Below are 18,134 nucleotides of genomic sequence, written 5' to 3'. Positions count from 1 at the left end.
TACGCATGCATGCATTGGAGAAGGAAATGGCAACCCACTCCAGTGTTCTTGCCTGGAGAATCCCAGGGATGGGGGAGCCTGGTGGGCTGCCGTCTATGGGGTCGCACAGAGTTGGACACGACTGAAGCGACTTCGTATGCATGCATGCATTGGAGAAGGAAACAGCCACCCACTCCAGTGTTCTTGCCTGGAGAATCCCAGGGATGGGGGAGCCTGGTGGGCTGCCGTCTATGGGGTCGCACAGAGTCGGACATGACTGAAGCGACTTAGCAGCAGCAGCATGATCCTATATCATAGCCTAATTCTCCCCCTTGATTTGTGAGTTTGTGGAAGGCAAAGGGCCATTTCCTGCCCTGCCTAAAGGATCACTGATTATACAGTGCTTGATCAAACTAACTTCAGTTCTTTTTATCCCAATGTTTCTACACTGGAGACCAGATTTCTTATAAGCCCAAATGGATTCTAACATGCTTATCATGGACAAGGTGGAAAATGAAAATGAATGAGCTTTCCAAGCCTTCATTACGGAACCTGTTGAACAAACCCAAGCAGAAAAGCTCTGATGAGTAGACTCATGTTAACGTGAAGGAATAGATTTTGCGGTGAGAAAAAGAATTGTAAAACTCACGGAACCTGTTCAAACAAAAGAAACTTGAAGTAGAAGGGGATTAGCAGCAAAGGGGGTGGTAACTTTAAGACATAATGGAAATATCATGACTATATCATGACCATGGCTGATTATGATTATACAACTCTATATATTTGTCAAAATTTATCCAACTACACGCTTAAAATTGGTGAATTGTACTGTATACACATTGTTGTTGTTCTTTAGTCTCTTCGTCATCTCTGACTCTTTGCAATCCCATGGACTGTAGCCCAGCAGGCTCCTTCATCCATGAGAGTTCCCAGGCAAGAATACTGGAGTGGGTTGCCATTTCCTTCTCCTGTATATACGTTATACCTCAGTAATAACGCTGATTAAAAAAACTAAACAAATATATACTTGAAGTAGACTTGAATGAAATGCTGGACAAAATTTCAGACAACAAGTTGTTGGAAAGGGTGCCTAATATTTTGGAAGACAGGTTGAGAATTCAAAGACATCTTGATAGCCAAAAGTAAATTGCAGTAAAGGGTCCGTGCATTCTCCATTGTAGACTCTACCTGGAAAACTGCATTCAATTCTGAACAAAATAGCATGAGGGACTCTAAGAAATTAGAGGTAAACCACTGGACGGTAGTCATGATTGTTAGAGATTTGAAAACTGGGTCATATGAGAGCATAATGCTATACATAGTTTAGGAAAAGAGCTGCACAAAAATGAGAAGATGGAATGGGTATGACAACATCCAAGTTTGAAGCCCTGTAGCCAAAGAGGAGGTTCATTATGGGGTTATAGTTCTATGTAGATACCAAAGCAGAACAGAGGGAAAATTCAGAAGCCAGGCAAAGAATCTGTAAGCTGGATGGAGCTGGGCAGGCAGCCAATCTCTGTGGCAGGAAAATGAACAAGACCAACCCTGCTGGGAGGCTGCAGTAGAGAGAATGGAAAAGTGAGGAAGAGTACATTATTTAGTTTTTTAGGTCTGGAAATGACATATGTCATTTCCGTCCACAGTTCACCGGCCAGAGGAAGGCACACAGCCAAGCTTCATTTCAGTGGGGCTGGGAAAGGCAGTCTTTCTCAGGGCTCAGATGGTAAAGAATCTGCCTGCAATGCAGGAGACCTGGGTTCAGTCCCTGGGTTGGGAAGATCCCCTGGAGAAGGGAATGGCTACCCACTCCAGTATTCTTGCCTGGAAAATTCCACGGACAGAGGAGCTTAGTGGGCCCCAGCCCATGGGGTCACAGAGATTTGGGCACCACTGAGTGACTAATACTTTCACTTTCACTTTCTATGCCAGGAAGTAGGAGCAAGCTGCGTTTTGGTACCAAAAAAACCAGCAGAGGAAAGGCAGAACTGAGACTGGGGGTTCAGCAAGATGAAAAGTAGATGCTACCATAAGAATGAGACATAGGATTTGCAGAAATGTGAGGAGACCCTTGTACCATGCATGGAAAAGCACATTCAAACAGCATTTGCATCAACAGCAAAGGTATGCAGCTGACAAGAGGTGAGCAGGCATCAGGAATTTGCATTTTCCATCATGCCCTGCAGCTTCCCGTTGGCACCCAGCAGCACTGCTGAGTTTGCCAGAAGCGCCTGCATCACACTATGAAGGAAGGAAATCTCTGAGACCCTATGATAAGCAGGGTGGTCTCTTCTGGGACACATGGTGGAGGCGTGGTGTTTTCAATACAAAGCTGCTGTGTGGAATCAGGAAAGGGGGTCACCGGGCTGGAGAGTCTGAAATAACAATTTTAGAGCTGTTGCTTATTGGGGGAAAGATTCGGGTTTTATTCAAAGTTTCTGTCTTTACTGTGATTCCTAAGTCTATCCAAAGTGGCTTTTAGATGGTGTGGGTCTGCAAATCCAGATCAGTAAGTCACTGTAAAAGCCCCTGCTGCTGGGAAAGGCAAAAGGAGAAGAGAGCAGCAGAGGATTAGATGGTTAGAGAGCATCAATGACTCAATGGACATGAATTTGAGCAAACTCCAGGAGACAGTGAAGGACAGGGGAGGCTGGCATGCTGCAGTCCATGGGGTCCTAAGGAGTCAGACACCGCTAAGCGAGTGAACAAATCACTGGAAATGTCTTTTGTGTAACTCCACTAGATGGCGCAAAGTGCTCATCTATTTTGAGCTGATACACCCATCCTTGTTGGAGAAGACTCTTGAGATTCCCTTGGATTGCAACGAGATCAAACCAGTCAATCCTAAAGGAAATCCATCCTGAATATTCATCGGAAGGACTGATGCTGAGGCTGAAGCTCCAATACTTTGGCCACCTGATGTGAAGTGCTGACTAATAAGAAAAGACACTGATGCTGGGAGTTTCACCTTCAGCATCAGTCCTTCTGATGAATATTCAGGACTGATCTCCTTTAGGATTGACTGGTTGGATCTCCTTGCAGTTCAAGGGACTCTCAAGAGTCTTCTTCAACACCACAGTTCAAAAGCATCAATTCCTCAGCATTCAGCTTTCTTTATAGTCCAACTCTCACATCCATACATGACTACTGGAAAAACCATAGCTTTGATTAGACAGACCTTTGTTGGCAAAGTAATATCTCTGCTTTTTATTTTATTTTTTAAAATTAGTTTATTTTCTATTTTTTAACTTTACAATATTGTATTTGTTTTGCCATACATTGACATGAATCCACCATGGGTGTACATGTTTTCCCCTTCCAGAAACCCCCTTCTACCTCCCTCCCCATCCAGTCCCTCTGGGTCATCCTGGTGCACCAGCCCCGAGCACCCTGTATCATGCATTGAACCTGGACTGGCGATTTATTTCACATTTGATAATTTACATGCTTCCATGCCATTCTCCCATATCATCCTGCCCTCGCCCTCTCCCATAGAGTCCATAATGCTGTTCTATTTATCTGTGTCTCTTTTGATGTCTCGCATACAGGGTTATCTTTACTGATTGACTAAATACCATATATATGTGTTAGTATACTGTATTGGTGTTTTTGTTTCTGGCTTACTTCACTCTGTATAAGAGGCTCCAGTTTCATCCACCTCATTAGAACTGATTCGAATGTATTCTTTTTAATGGCTGAGTAATATTCCATTGTGTATATGTACCACAGCTTCCTTATCCATTCATCTGCTGATAGGCGTCTAGGCTGCTTCCATGTCCTGGCTATTATAAACAGTGCTGCGATGAACACTGGGGTACACGTGTCTCTTTCAAGTCTGGTTTCCTTGGTGTGTATGCCCAGCAGTGGGATTGCTGGGTCATATGGCAGTTCTATTTCCAGTTTTTTGAGGAATCTCCACACTGTTCTCCATAGTGGCTGTACTAGTTTGCATTCCCACCAACAGTGTAAGAGGGTTCCCTTTTCTCCACACCGCCTCCAGCATTTATTGCTTGTAGACTTTTGGATAGCAGCCATTCTGACTGGTGTGAAATGGTACCTCATTGTGGTTTTGATTTGCATTTCTCTAATAATGAGTGATGTTGAGCATCTTCTCTTGTGTTTGTTAGTCATCTGTATGTCTTCTTTGGAGAAATGTCTGTTTAGTTCTTTGGTCCATTTTTTGATTGGGTCGTTTATTTTTCTGGAATTCAGCTGCAGGTGTTGCTTGTATATTTTTGAGATTACTTGTTTGTCCGTTGCTTCATTTGCTATTATTTTCTCCCATTCTGAAGGCTGTCTTTTCACCTTGCTTATACTTTCCTTTGTTGTGCAAAAGCTTTTAATTTTAATTAGGTCCCATTTGTTTATTTTTGCTTTTATTTCCAATATTCTGGGAGGTAGGTCATAGAGGATCCTGCTGTGGTTTATGTCGGAGAGTGTTTTGCCTATGTTTTCCTCTAGGAGTTTTATGGTTTCTGGTCTTACGTTTAGATCTTTAATCCATTTTGAGTTTATTTTTGTGTATGGTGTTAGAAAGTGTTCTAGTTTCATTCTTTTACAAGTGGTTGACAAGTTTTCCCAGTACCACTTGTTAAAGAGATTGTCTTTTCTCCATTGTATATTCCTGCCTCCTTTGTCGAAGATAAGGTGTCCATAGGTGTGTGAATTTATCTCTGGGCTTTCTATTTTGTTCCATTGATCTATATTTCTGTCCTTGTGCCAGTACCATACTGTCTTGATGACTGTGGCTTTGTAGTAGAGCCTGAAGTCAGGCAAGTTGATTCCTCCAGTTCCATTCTTCTTTCTGAAGATTGCTTTGGCTATTCGAGGTTTTTTGTATTTCCAAACAAATTGGGAAATTATTTGTTCTAGTTCTCTGAAGAATACCGTTGGAAGCTTGATAGGGATTACACTGAATCTATAGATTGCTTTGGGTAGTATACTCATTTTCACTATATTGATTCTTCCGATCCATGAACACGGTATATTTCTCCATCTATTTGTGTCCTCTTTGATTTCTTTCACCAGTGTTTTATAGTTTTCTGTATATAGGTCTTTTGTTTCTTTAGGTAGATATATTCCTAAGTAGTTTATTCTTTTTGTTGCGATGGTGAATGGAATTGTTTCCTTAATTTCTCTTTCTGTTTTCTCGTTGTTCGTGTATAGGAATGCAAGGGATTTCTGTGTGTTAATTTTATATCCTGCAACTTTACTATATTCGTTGATTAGCTCTAGTAATTTTCTGGTGGAGTCTTTAGGGTTTTCTATGTAGAGGATCATGTCATCTGCAAACAGTGAGAGTTTTACTTCTTCTTTTCCAATCTGGATTCCTTTTATTTCTTTTTCTGCTCTGACTGCTGTGGCCAAAACCTCCAAAACTATGTTGAATCGTAGTGGTGAGAGTGGGCACCCTTGTCTTGTTCCTGATTTTAGGGGAAATTCTTTCAGTTTTTCATCATTTAGGATAATGTTTGCCGTGGGTTTGTCATATATAGCTTTTATTATGTTGAAGTATGTTCCTTCTATTCCTGCTTTTTGGAGGATTTTTATCATAAATGGATGTTGAATTTTGTCAAAGGCTTTCTCTGCATCTATTGAGATAATCATATGGTTTTTATCTTTCAATTTGTTAATGTGGTGTATTACATTGATTGATTTGCAGATATTGAAGAATCCTTGCATCCCTGGGATAAAGCCCACTTGGTCATAATGTGTGATCTTTTTAATACGTTGTTGGATTCTGTTTGCTAGGATTTTGTTAAGGATTTTTGCATCTATGTTCATCAGTGATATTGGCTTGTAGCTTTCTTTTTTAGTAGCATCTTTGCCAGGTTTTGGTATTAGGGTGATGGTGGCCTCATAGAATGAGTTTGGAAGTTTACCTTCCTCTGCAATTTTCTGGAAGAGTTTGAGTAGGATAGGTGTTAGCTCTTCTCTAAATTTTTGGTAGAATTCAGCTGTGAATCCATCTGGTCCTGGGCTTTTGTTTGCTGGAAGATTTCTGATTACAGTTTCAATTTCTGTGCTTGTGATGGGTCTGTTGAGATTTTCTATTTCTTCCTGGTTCAGTTTTGGGAAGTCGTACTTTTCTAAGAATTTATCCATTTCTTCCAAGTTGTCCAATTTATTTACTTATAGTTGCTGGTAATAGTCTCTTATGATCCTTTGTATTTCTGTGTTGTCTGTTGTGATCTCTCCGTTTTCATTTCTACTTTTGTTGATTTGATTCTTCTCCCTTTGTTTCTTGATGAGTCTGGCTAATGGCTTGTCAATTTTATTTATCTTCTCAAAGAACCAGCTTTTGGCTTTGTTGATTTTTGCTATGGTCTCTTTTGTTTCTTTTGCATTTATTTCTGCCCTAATTTTTAAGATTTCTTTCCTTCTACTAACCCTGGGGTTCTTCATTTCTTCCTTTTCTAGTTGCTTTAGGTGTAGAGTTGGTTATTTATTTGACTTTTTTCTTGTTTCTTGAGGTGAGCCTGTATTGCTATGAATCTTCCCCTTAGCACTGCTTTTACCGTGTCCCATAGGTTTGGGGTTGTTGTGTTTTCATTTTCGTTCATTTCTATGCATATTTTGATTTCTTTTTTGATTTCTTCTGTGATTTGTTGGTCATTCAGCAGTGTGTTGTTCAGCCTCCATATGTTGGAGTTTTTAATTGTTTGCCTCCTGTAACTGACATCTAATCTTACTGCATTGTGGTCAGAAAAGATGCTTGGAATGATTTCAGTTTTTTTGAATTTACCAAGACAAGATTTATGGCCCAGGATGTGATCTATTCTGGAGAAGGTTTCGTGTACGCTTGAGAAAAAGGTGAAATTCATTGTTTTGGGGTGAAATGACCTATAGATATCAATTAGGTCTAACTGGTCTATTTTATCATTTAAAGTTTGTGTTTCCTTGTTAGCTTTCTGTTTAGTTGATCTGTTCATAGGTGTGAGTGGGGTATTAAAGTCTCCCACTATTATTGTGTTATTGTTAATTTCCCCTTTCATACTTGTTAGCATTTGCCTTACGTATTTCAGTGCTCCTATGTTGGGTGCATATATATTTATAATTGTTATATCTTCTTCTTGGATTGATCCTCTGATCATTATGTAGTGTCCATCTTTGTCTCTTTTCACCACCTTTGTTTTAAAGTATATTTTATCTGATATGAGTATTGCTACTCCTGCTTTCTCTTGGTCTCTATTTGCATGAAATATCTTTTTCCAGCCCTTCACTTTCAGTCTGTATGTGTCCCTTGTTTCAAGGTGGTCTCTTGTAGACAACATATATAGGGGTCTTGTTTTTGCCAGTCTTTGTCTTTTGGCTGGGGCATTCAACCCATTTACACTTAAGGTAATTACTGATAAGTATGATCCCATTGTCATTTACTTTATTGTTTTGGGTCCAAGATTATACACCCTTTCTGTTTCCTGTCTAGAGAAGATCCTTTAGCATTTGTTGGAGAGCTGGTTTGGTGGTGCTGAATTCTCTGAGCTTTTGCTTGTCTGTAAAACTTTTGATTTCTCCTTCATATTTGTATGTGATTCTTGCAGGATACAGTAATCTGGGCTGTAGATTATTTTCTTTCATCACTTTAAGTATGTCCTGCCATTCCCTTCTGGCCTGAAGAGTTTCTATTGAAATATCAGCTGTTATCCTTATGGGAATCCCCTTGTGTGTTATTTGTTGTTTTTCCTTTGCTGCTTTTAATATTTGTTCTTTGTGTTTGATCTTTGCTAATTTGATTATTATGTGTCTTGGGGTATTTTGTCTTGGGTTTATCCTGTTTGGGACTCTCTGGGTTTCTTGGACTTGGATGATTATTTCCTTACCCACTTTAGGGAAGTTTTCAACTATTATCTCCTCGAGTATTTTCTCATGGTCTTTCTTTTTGTCTTCTTCTTCTGGGACCCCTATGACTCGTATGTTGGTGCGTTTAACATTGTCCCAGAGGTCTCTGAGGTTGTTCTCATTTCTTTTAATTCTTTTTTCTTTTTTCCTCTCTGTTTCATTTATTTCTATCATTCTATCTTCTATCTCACTTATCCTGTCTTCTGCCTCTGTTATTCTACTAGAGGCAGAAGAGGTACTTGGTTCCCTCCATAGTGTTTTTGATCTCATTTATTGCATTATTCATTATATAATGACTCTTTTTTATTTCTTCTAAGTCCTTGTTAAACCTTTCTTGCATCTTCTCCATCCTTGTCTCCAGGTTATTTATCTGTAACTCCCATTTGTTTTCCAGATTTTGGATCATTTTCACCATCATTATTTGAAATTCTTTATCAGGTAGATTCCCTATCTCTTCTCTCTGCTTTTTAATATGCCATCTAGGTTGCTCATAGCTTTACTTCCAAGGAGCAAGTGTCTTTTAATTTCATGGCTACAGTCACCATCTACAGTGATTTTGGAGCCTCTGACAATAAAATCTATCACTGTTTCCATTGTTTCCCCATCTATTTGCCATGAAGTGATGGGACCGGATGCCAAGATCTTAGTTTTCTGAATGTTGAGTTTTAAGCCAACTTTTTCACTTTCATCAAGAGGCCCTTTAGTTCTTCTTCACTTTCTGCCATAAGGGTGGCGTCATCTGCATATCTGAGGTTATTGATATTTCTCCCAGCAATCTTGATTTCAGCTTGTGCTTCATCCAGCCTGGCATTTCACATGATATGCTTTGCATATAAGTTAAATAAGCAGGGTGATAATATACAGCCTTGATGTACTCCTTTTCCCATTTGGAATCAGTCTGTTGTTTCATGTCCAATTCTAACTGTTGCTTCTTGACCTGCATACAGATTTCTCAGGAGGCAGGTCATGTGATCTGGTATTCCCATCTCTTGAAGAATTTTTCACAGTTTGTTGTGATCCACACAGTCAAAGGTTTTGGCACAGTCAATAAAGCAGAAATAGATGTTTTTCTGGAACTCTCTTGCTATTTTCTATGATCCCGCAGATGTTGGCAATTTGATCTCTGGTTCCTCTGCCTTTTCTAAATCCGGCTTGAACATCTGGAAGTTCATGGTTCACGTACCATTGAAGCCTTGCTTGGAGAACTTTGAGCATTACTTTGCTAGTGTGTGAGATAAGTGCAATTGTGTGGTAGTTTGAACATTCTTTGGCATTGGCTGAAACTCCAATACTTTGGCTGAAACTCCAATAATTTGGCCACCTGAGGTGAAGAACTGACTCACTGGAAAAGACCCTGATGCTGGGAAAGATTGAAGGTGAGAGGAGAAGGAGACGACAGATGAGATGGCTGGATGGCATCACTGACTCGATGGACATGAGTTTGAACAAGCTTCAGGAGTTGGTGATGGACAGGGAAGCCTGGCGTGCTGCAGTCCATGGGGTCACAAAGAATTGGAAATGACTGAGACTCAACTGATGCTAGGGAAGATTGAAGGCAGGAAGAGAAGATGACAACAGAGGATGAGATGGTTGGATGGCATCACCGACTCAGTGCACATGAGTTTGAGCAAGCTCTGGGAGATGGTGAAGAGTTGTGTGAGATGAGTCAAACACAACTGAGTGACTGAACAACAACAATGGTCCTTGTGGGTTTCCTCGCTGGCCCAGTGATAAGGAATCTGCCTGCAATGCAAGAGACACAAGTTTGATCCCTGGGCCAGGAAGATCCCCTGGAGAAGGAAATGGCAACCCTTCCAGTATTCTTGCCTGGGAAATCCCATGGACAGAAAAGCCTGGTGGGCCCCTGTCCATGAGGTCAAAAAAGAGTCAGACATGACCTAGCGACTAAAAGACAACAACAAAATGGTCCTTGTGCAAAACAGGAGACCAAGAACTTTAAAGTAAAACACTGACCAGGCAGTAGGTAGACAGGAACTCCTGCGTCATTCTAGAATAATCACAGGAGCTCTACTTTAGTGGCATTGCATATGCACACACATAATATCACCAGAGTCAACTATGCAGTGTTCCCTTCAAAAACACTGGCTTTACCACACATTAAAACTACTGATTCCGACATACAACACGTAAAACTCATGAATACAGAAGACAGATTCACTTCTAAGTCTTATTCAGAAGCTGCACTTATGAAACGGAAGCAGTGGATAATTATATACTATAAATAATCAGTCAGTCGAGCAAGCGATATTCACAGAATACCTACTATACACCAGTATCCTGACTGAGGCGGGGGTGGGGGGAGAACTCTGGGAGGGGCTGGTTTGGTTTCCCTTCTGAACAGGCTGCTGGCATGCTTTCCCAGGCCTTCCTAGGTGGCGCTAATGGTAAAGAACTCGCCTGCCAGTGCAGGAGATGTAAGAGACTGCGGTTCGATCCCTGGGTCAGGAAGATCCCCTGGAAGAGGAAATGGCAACCCACTCCAGTCTCCTCTTGCCTGGAGAAGCCCAAGGACAGGGAGCCTGGCGGGCTACAGTCCATGGGGTCGCAAAGAGTCAGACTACAGAAGTGACTTAGCGTGCACTCTGCTGGGGTTATCTCCAGATGCAAATGCCTTGGCAGCGGCCTGTCTGTCCTAAAGATGCTCAGTGGCTGGCTCAACTGCTGGCCTCCTGCCTTGTGGTCCCTCCACTGGGTCCTGTTGAGGGTCTCTCCGTGCATGGAAAGCAGGTGACCAGCCACATCCAAGGGATGCTCATCTACTCCTGAGAATGTGCCCACGTACACGGACCACATATAGTTGACCCTTCAGTCTGCCCTCTCCCCTCAGATGGCTTCAGCCAGCCTCTTGGGGTGGGGAGGTGCCAGAGCCTCCCAGCAACCTTCCCCAAAGAGGTCCCTGACCTTAGCCTTTCCAGCATCGGCCCTGGAGGAGGTGATGGGTGAGAGGGCACAGAATTGGGGTGGGGACACATCTCTCTAAGACCCCCCTGGGGGCAGTACACATTTTGCAGCGTGGTACGATGTTCCATTTTGTTCTTGATCTTGGGGTGTCTGCAGAAAGCGCCTTTGTAAAAGACACATCTCTTTCCTCTCTCCTTGGAAACGCAAAGCACAGGCTTTGGGTTGTTGTTGTTGTTCAGTCACTTAGTTGTGTCCGACTCTTTGTGATTCCATGGACTGGAGCCCGCCAGGCTCCTCTATCCATGAGATTCTCCAGGCAAGAATACTGGAGTGGGTTGCCATTTCCTTCTCCGGGGAATCTTCCTGACCCAGGGATCGAATCTGTGTCTCCTGCATTGGAGATGGATTCTTTACTGCTGAGCCACCAGGGAGGGTGCCAAGGAAGAATTCTGACAGTGTGGTAGGATAAATAAGAGCCCCAAAGATCTTCAGATCTGATTCTCTAGGACCCGTGAATGTGTAACTTACCTGGCAAAACGGATTTTGCAGACGAGATTAAGATCTTGAGATGAAGACATTATCCCAGGTCATCTGGGTGGACCCAAGGTGATCCCTGGGATCCCTGTAAGACAAAGTGGAGGACGATGGGTCAGGGTCAGAGAGGAGGCGTGAGGCTGGAAGCAGAGGCTGGAGGGATGTGGGCCCATGAGTCAAGGCAGCCCCGTGCACCCCTGGAATCTGGAGAAGACAAGGAAACAATTCTCCCCCGCAGCCCCAGGAGAAACACAGCCCTGTCCACCCATTTTTAGACTTCAGACTCTCAGAGCTTTATGAGACTGCATTTGCATTGTTAAAGCCACTAAGTTTGTGGTCATTTATCACAGCAGCCACAGGAAACCAGTCCAGATGTTCATGGAGCATCTGTCAGGGATAAACATAATTGATGCATAATACAAATGTGTGTGTTAGTCACTCAGTCATGTCCAACTCTGTGACCCCATGGAGTCCTCTGTCCATAGGATACTCAAGGCAAGAATACTGGAATGGATTGCCATTTCCTTCGCCAGTAATACAAATATGTCATAGCAAATGATACTTCCCTGTTGTGATGACAACATTATCTCAACAAGAGTCTTGGTACAAGGGGGATATAATGGTATTCCTATTGAAAAAATGGTAAAATCATGGCAGTATAAAAATAAAAAGGAGACTCCATTCCAAGAACATACTACAAAATCGGTGGCATTTTCAATGATGTATTTCATGACTTTAAAAATTTAGAATGTAGCAAAGATAGCTTCCCTGATGGCTCAGCTGGTTAAGAATCCGCCTGCAATTTGGGAGACCTGGCTTGGATCCCTGGGTTGGGAAGATCCTCTGGAGAAGGGAACAGCTGCCCACACCAGTATTCTGGCCTGGAGAATTCCGTGGACTGTGTAGTCCATGAGGTCACAAGAGAGTAGGACACGACTGACTGACTTTCACTTTCACTTCAAAGATGGAAGAGTCAACAAGAGCACAGAAGCCCTGTGAGGAAATAGCACCTATGGAGCTGTTCTGAGGGTCAGACAGTCATGGATTTATGACTTCTTAGCTCCCCCATTTCCAACTCTGTCACCTGGCAAAGGACCTTGCCATCCTGAAGTCACCTTTTTATCTGTGTCTTAGAGCTTGCCCTGAGGAAGAAAGAAGCCATGGCATGTACAACACTCAGCGTGAACTGGCATGTGGTTGCATTAAGTCGGAGCTGTACCTCTTGTATTTAGTTACAAAGTTATCTTAGCAAGACTCATGATAGAATCATGAGTCTTAGCATGACACTGGTATTTCATTTAAATGATGGTAAAAGCCTGACTATATACATATACTATATATTTTAAAGATACTCCACTAGAAAGATAAATGACATAATCAGTGGCAGAGCTGAGAAATGACCCTATATAGTAGGATTTCATTGGCCAACGGTGTTCTCTATTAGATATGATGACATGCCTCATTGATAGAGTAAGCCAAGAAAGAATGATTTTGTTCATTTTTGATAAGGAAGATCAAAAATAAAGGTGGTGTCTATGGTAAGAGGGGGCGTCCCTGGTGGCTCAGTGGTAAAGAATCTGCCTGCAATGCAGCAGACCTGGGTTCTTTCCCTTGGTCGGGAAGATCCCCTGGAGGAGAGCATGGCAACCCACTCCAGTATTCTTGCCTGGGAAATCCCATGGACAGAGGAGCCTGGTGGGCTACAGTTCATGGGGTCGCAAAAGAGTCGGACACGAGTTAGCATCTAAACAACAACAATGCATGGTTTATCATGAATGGGCAAGAGCGAAGTCCATTCTACACAGGACGATGGGAACTCAGCATGGGGGTAACCCTGAGATACAGGGGACAGGATTACATATTTGGTTCAGCGAGTGTGCACCTGTGAGAGGCATACCTGTGGCACGTGTTACACAGACAAGAAAATTTCTCCCTCACCAGCCAGGCAGCCAGCCTGTGAGCCTCAGAGAAAGAACTCGATGACAGCTCTGTTGTTAAGTCTTGATTTCAGGGAGTGTGATCTATCTCTTGGCATCAACCACAAAACCAACACTGTTTTGCTTGAGTCAAAACCCTTCCAAAGGGACACCTGCAGCTTTCAGTGAAGGTCTCTGGACATCTCCCAAGCTCTGTCTGGGAAGGATCTGGCAGGTCGTCAGGGAGAAAACACATGCTGTGGATGAACTCCAAGCTTTGTGGGCTTCTCCATCCTCAACGCCTCAAGACAAAGAAAAAGCCAGGCGGGGCACTCACAGTCGGGCACCGAGGCAGGCTGATCCCTCATCTCTGTCGCAGCATCAGCGAAGCCTCTGTGCTGTTGCAAGTCTTCTGTGGTCCCAGGCTAAACCCCAGAAAAGCAGGACACCTCTTGTGGTTCTAGGAGTCCTTCCAAAAGATAAGTTCCTGTTGTTCAGTCGCTCTGTCGTGTCTGACTCTTTGAGACCCCAAGGACTGCCGCAGGCCAGGCTTCCCTGTCCTTCACTATCTTCTGGAGCTTGCTTGAACTCATGTCCATTTGAGTCGGTGAGGCCGTCCAACCATCTCATCCTCTGTTGCCCTCTTCTCCTCCTGCCCACAATCTTTCCTAACATCCGGGTCTTCTTCCAAAAGATAAGAGTAATTCCTAACTTTTCACTGAGGTTGTTCGATGTTTAGTGAGCACCTCTATAGGAACAGACCATTGCTCAACCAACAAATATTTCTTCAGAACCATTTGCATGGCTTTGATATACTCGTTAATGCAAACACAGGAAAGGAAAGACAGCATCTACAGCTAATGCTGAACAGTGAGGAGCTGGCTTTGATTTTTTGTGTGAGTGTGTGCATTTCAGGAAATAAGGCAAAACTCATGCTCACTGTGCCTCTGGATGACCTCAGGAATATTAAAAAAAATATATGACTACCTATAATCCTTAACATTTTCCAAAGGTTAAAAAATGATATAAATGAACTTATTTACAAAACAGAAAAAGATTCACAGATTTTTTTTTTTCCAAGCCAAACTGTATCCAGCTTTATTAAAGATACTTTTCATAAACAATCATGGTATTTCAGGCAGGAAATGGGCAGACAATCGTTAACAGTATACAACTTTCAAACTCCCTTTTTCAATGGACTACCAAAATCAGAAAGCCACTATAAAACTTAATGAAATCTTCATGTGATGCTCTGAACAGGGAAAGTTTAGAGTGAGGGTTGACATTTCACCTTTAGCATGTTGTTTAACAACTTTTCACAAGCCGACCCTGACTTTCAGGAAATGGAAATGAAAATGGCAGAAGTATCACTCTGAGGAGCCAGTCTAAAAAAGGAACCGCTGCTCTTTTGAAGGATGCCCTCTCAGTGGTGACGCTAGAAAGTCCAGATTGCCTGACATACTTGTCATCAATTTTGGGGGGTGTGGGGTTCAGGTTCCAACAGGTCTCTGGATTTAGGGGAGTCAAGTCTATGCTGAGGAGGAGAGGGAGAAGAGGACATAAAAACTAAATTTTAGTTTTTCCACACCACAAGGCATTTGTGCCAAGGTGGCTAATGTGTGTCAACATGAAGGAATCCCTCCCTCTTTCCTGGGAACCAAGAGGAAGTCTCTCAAAACTAGATGGGAAAGGTATTTTTCCCCCACGTCAATTCAGCTTCGGAGACATTCTGTTAGTGATGTGCCCTTCCCCCAAAAAACAACAATGAAGTGTTCTGTGTGCTAACAACATAGCTTAAAAAAAAAAAAAGTAAAACAAAATTCTGCATTTTTATAAAACTTGATAAAAAATAGTATTTCAAACTGTACAGTCACCAGAAGTACACAGTTATCAAAAATGCACATACTTCACTTGGCATCTCCAGCACCTTCAGCTTTCTGTGCCTGGTCTGTTTTGGCATCTCCATTTCCTGCAGGATTATTCCCATCCTTGCCAGCATTAGCTTTCCCCTTTTTCCCTTTGGGTACCTTCTGTCCCTTCTTTGCAGGTTTGGGCTCTGGCTTTGGAGGAGCAGGTTTAGCAGATAACCTTGCAGATCTTTTCTGTGGTTCGTCCTTCACCTTGGCTTTATCTCCTTTAGCATCCCCTTCAGCCTTTCTCTTGGGCATGGTGGCTGCGGCGGCGGGACGTAGGCGCTGGACACGGGGATGCAGTGGCGTGCGGGCTTTAAGTCGGTCCAGGGGTTGCTCTCGTCTCTTCTTCGCACTGCTCAGATTCACAGATTTTGAACTTACGGTTATCAAAAGTGATAAACTAGAAGTTTGGAATTAAGACACCCATACACTACTATACATCAGATAGATAACCAACAGGGACCTACTGTACACCACAGGGAATTCTACTCAATACTCTGTAATGACCTATATGGGAAAATAATCTAAAAAAGAATATATGTATAACTGAATCACTTAGCAGAAACTAACACAACATTGCAAATCAACTATAAGCCAATAAAAAAATTTTTTTAAAGAGAACAAAACTCCAAAAGATGAAGGTGAGTAGATGAGATGGAACTCAGCCATTGCTGACCCCAAATGTGAATTTTAGAAGACACTGCTCTGATAGTTTTCCTTCCCCATCATACATACCTGAGAGCACTAAGTTAAAAATGAACTGATCTTACTCTACAGCACAAGGAACTATACTCAATATCCTGTGATAAACCAAAAAGGAAAACAATGTGAAAAAGAATATAACTGACTGACTCACTTTGCTGTATAGTAGAAACTAACACATTGTAAATCAACTAGACTTCAATAAAATGAATTTTTAAAACGTATACATGTTCTTCTCAAATGTGTGCATGCATCACATGAAATGTTTATTGAGCCTAATTTATGCTGAGAATTTTGTGGCTGTGTAAACATTTCCATCAGAATCCTAAACAAGGTAACCGATCAAGACAGCATCTGGCAACAAGCCACTTCATTTAACTCTAATGGTTTATTAAGAACAGCTTACTTAATTTATCACTGGTTGCTCACTTTTACATGGCTGCATTGAAATTTCAAGTTTATTTGATTTGCAGTTGTACTTTTTGCTTATATTAGGTTAGATCACTTATATTTATCAAAGTTTTATTAACATGAAAGACTTGCTCAAAAAAGCATATTTAACTACTCACTCTATAGTATTAATAACAGAAGTAAGTATGGGTCACTGAAATAGTAGTAATTTTTATACCACCTAGGCATACGGTACCATGTTTGTGGGGGGTGTACGCAGAATTTTGGAATCATCTGGGCATGTTTTCCTCTCAATGCCTTCCTGAGGCTCTGGTTCACCACCTCCTCCACCTCCATTCTCTCCAATATAGATACGGCCCCCCCGGGAACATACTCTTCTCACCCATCCACCCCAAGGACCCACAGAGAGACACCATCACTGACGGGAGTGACAAAAATCTTCAAGTAAAGGACAGATCTTTTAAAAAGGTAGCTTGATGGAAAAAGTTGGCAGATTTGCACTTGGAGACTACTAGTTCAACAACATTCTACAGGTAACTCCCCAAACTTGGACCTTTCCCCCAGCATTTTGTGAATTTTCCACGATGTCTAAAGCCTTTTCCACACTTGTACCCTCTCCTTCTTCTGTCTCCTGAACACCCTGTCTTCTCCATCTGGCTTTCAAACCTGATTCATGAATATTATTCAAAGAATAATTTTCTCTTCCTCCCCAAAGCCTTCTCTAATTATCCTAGACCACAATCACAATCTCACCCTCCTCTCCACTTAACATCTCACCCTTGAGCTCAAACTACACTGTTAGTTCCACCTTCATATCTAAATGGTTCAATTCTTCCAGGGTCATGTCTAGAACTCCTGTTATATCATGGCACACAGCTAGCACAGGGGTTCATGATACAGATACACATTCTTCCAATCCATCAAACACACTGCATGTCGACTCTATTCCAGGCAGACTGGGGATATAAAAATTAGCCTGAGATAATCCTAGCCCACGAGCAAATCAAGTCTATCTAGGGTCTCAAATGTGTAAGCAGAAAATTAAAATAGAATATGATGTGCTACCCTTTGTGAGTGTTGACATATTTAGCAAATCATCGATCAGAAGAAATCAAAAAACTATTCTCTGCTTCCTCTCTCACAAATCTCTCTGGGTAAGAGTCACCATCTGTAAACTAGGTGAAAATTGGCTTTAACCAACTCTGGGAGATAGGGAAGGACAGAGAAGCCTGGTGGGCTGCAGTCCATGGGGTTGCAAAGAATCAGACATGACTTAGCGACTGAACAACAATGACATGACTCCCAAGATACCAAGGGCCCCTGAGAAATTGGGGAGGCAAAGCCAAAAGGAATCCATTTTCTCCCCCTATCTTTTTGATTAAAAAAAAAAAAGCCACTAAAAAAAAGAAACTGTCATGAGTATGCAAAGCTGTCAAGGGTTCAGGAGAAACACAAGGCCATATAAGCAGATAAAAAGGTGAGACAAAGCAGGTGGGAAAGAGCTGGCCCAGAGTAGTATAATGGCCTTGCAGATGTTCAGAAAGAAGCCTGGGTAAGGGGGACTCTGCAGGGGAGGTGCGGAGGAGGAGCATGAATATCAGAGCAGCTAGACAGAGGGACCAGAAGGTGACCAAGGGTAAATTCGAGGGAGAAGAAAAGAAACCAACTGCAGAGCCTGCCTTCCCTCTTCAGTCTCTCTGCCCTGGCTACGCTGGCCAGGTCCATCCACTGGTGGTCTCACGTAGGGGACCAGGGGAAAGCCCCTAACTCCAATGAGCCTGATTCTAAAATCCTGGAACCCTTGCCCCATCCTTCAGTCACACACGGGAGTCACTTCCTGGCAAGAGCTGGCACAGGGGCCTCTCTGACCAGCAGATCCTCTTCACTCTTGTACTAAGACCCCCTTGCCGCTAAGCCCTGC

General features: G+C 42.5%; 1 protein-coding gene, 1 long non-coding RNA gene and 1 pseudogene across 14 annotated transcripts in view; 1 reads left to right on the top strand and 2 right to left on the bottom strand.

Moving 5' to 3' along the window:
- The window catches only part of ITIH2 (inter-alpha-trypsin inhibitor heavy chain 2), a 62,627-nt gene that overhangs the window by 41,713 nt on the left and 2,780 nt on the right, over positions 1–18,134 (bottom strand). For 9 of the 12 annotated variants that reach the window (XM_081557219.1, XM_081557224.1, XM_081557225.1 and 6 more), the window contains one exon: positions 11,266–11,359. The gene's annotated coding sequence lies outside the window, so the exon portion shown is untranslated. Of the gene's footprint in view, positions 1–11,265; positions 11,360–11,833; positions 12,174–18,134 lie in introns of those variants that run through there. The other 3 variants (XM_081557227.1, XM_081557222.1, XM_081557217.1) reach the window with 2 other exon arrangements.
- On the top strand, positions 12,214–12,813 carry LOC145532371 (uncharacterized). Its single transcript, XR_014073176.1, has 2 exons — positions 12,214–12,300; positions 12,406–12,813. It is a non-coding gene; the product is annotated as an uncharacterized LOC145532371 (long non-coding RNA).
- LOC145532369 (non-histone chromosomal protein HMG-17 pseudogene) lies at positions 14,258–15,452 on the bottom strand (annotated as a pseudogene). The gene has a single exon (XR_014073175.1). The product of XR_014073175.1 is annotated as a non-histone chromosomal protein HMG-17 pseudogene (transcript).

Source organism: Giraffa tippelskirchi, chromosome 13, assembly GCF_054371585.1.
Source record: "Giraffa tippelskirchi isolate mGirTip1 chromosome 13, T2T-mGirTip1v1.2.pri, whole genome shotgun sequence".
In the NCBI taxonomy this organism is placed as follows: Eukaryota; Metazoa; Chordata; class Mammalia; order Artiodactyla; family Giraffidae; genus Giraffa; species Giraffa tippelskirchi.
Note: the sequence above shows the minus strand (reverse complement) of the source record. Positions and strands in the feature narration are given on the sequence as shown.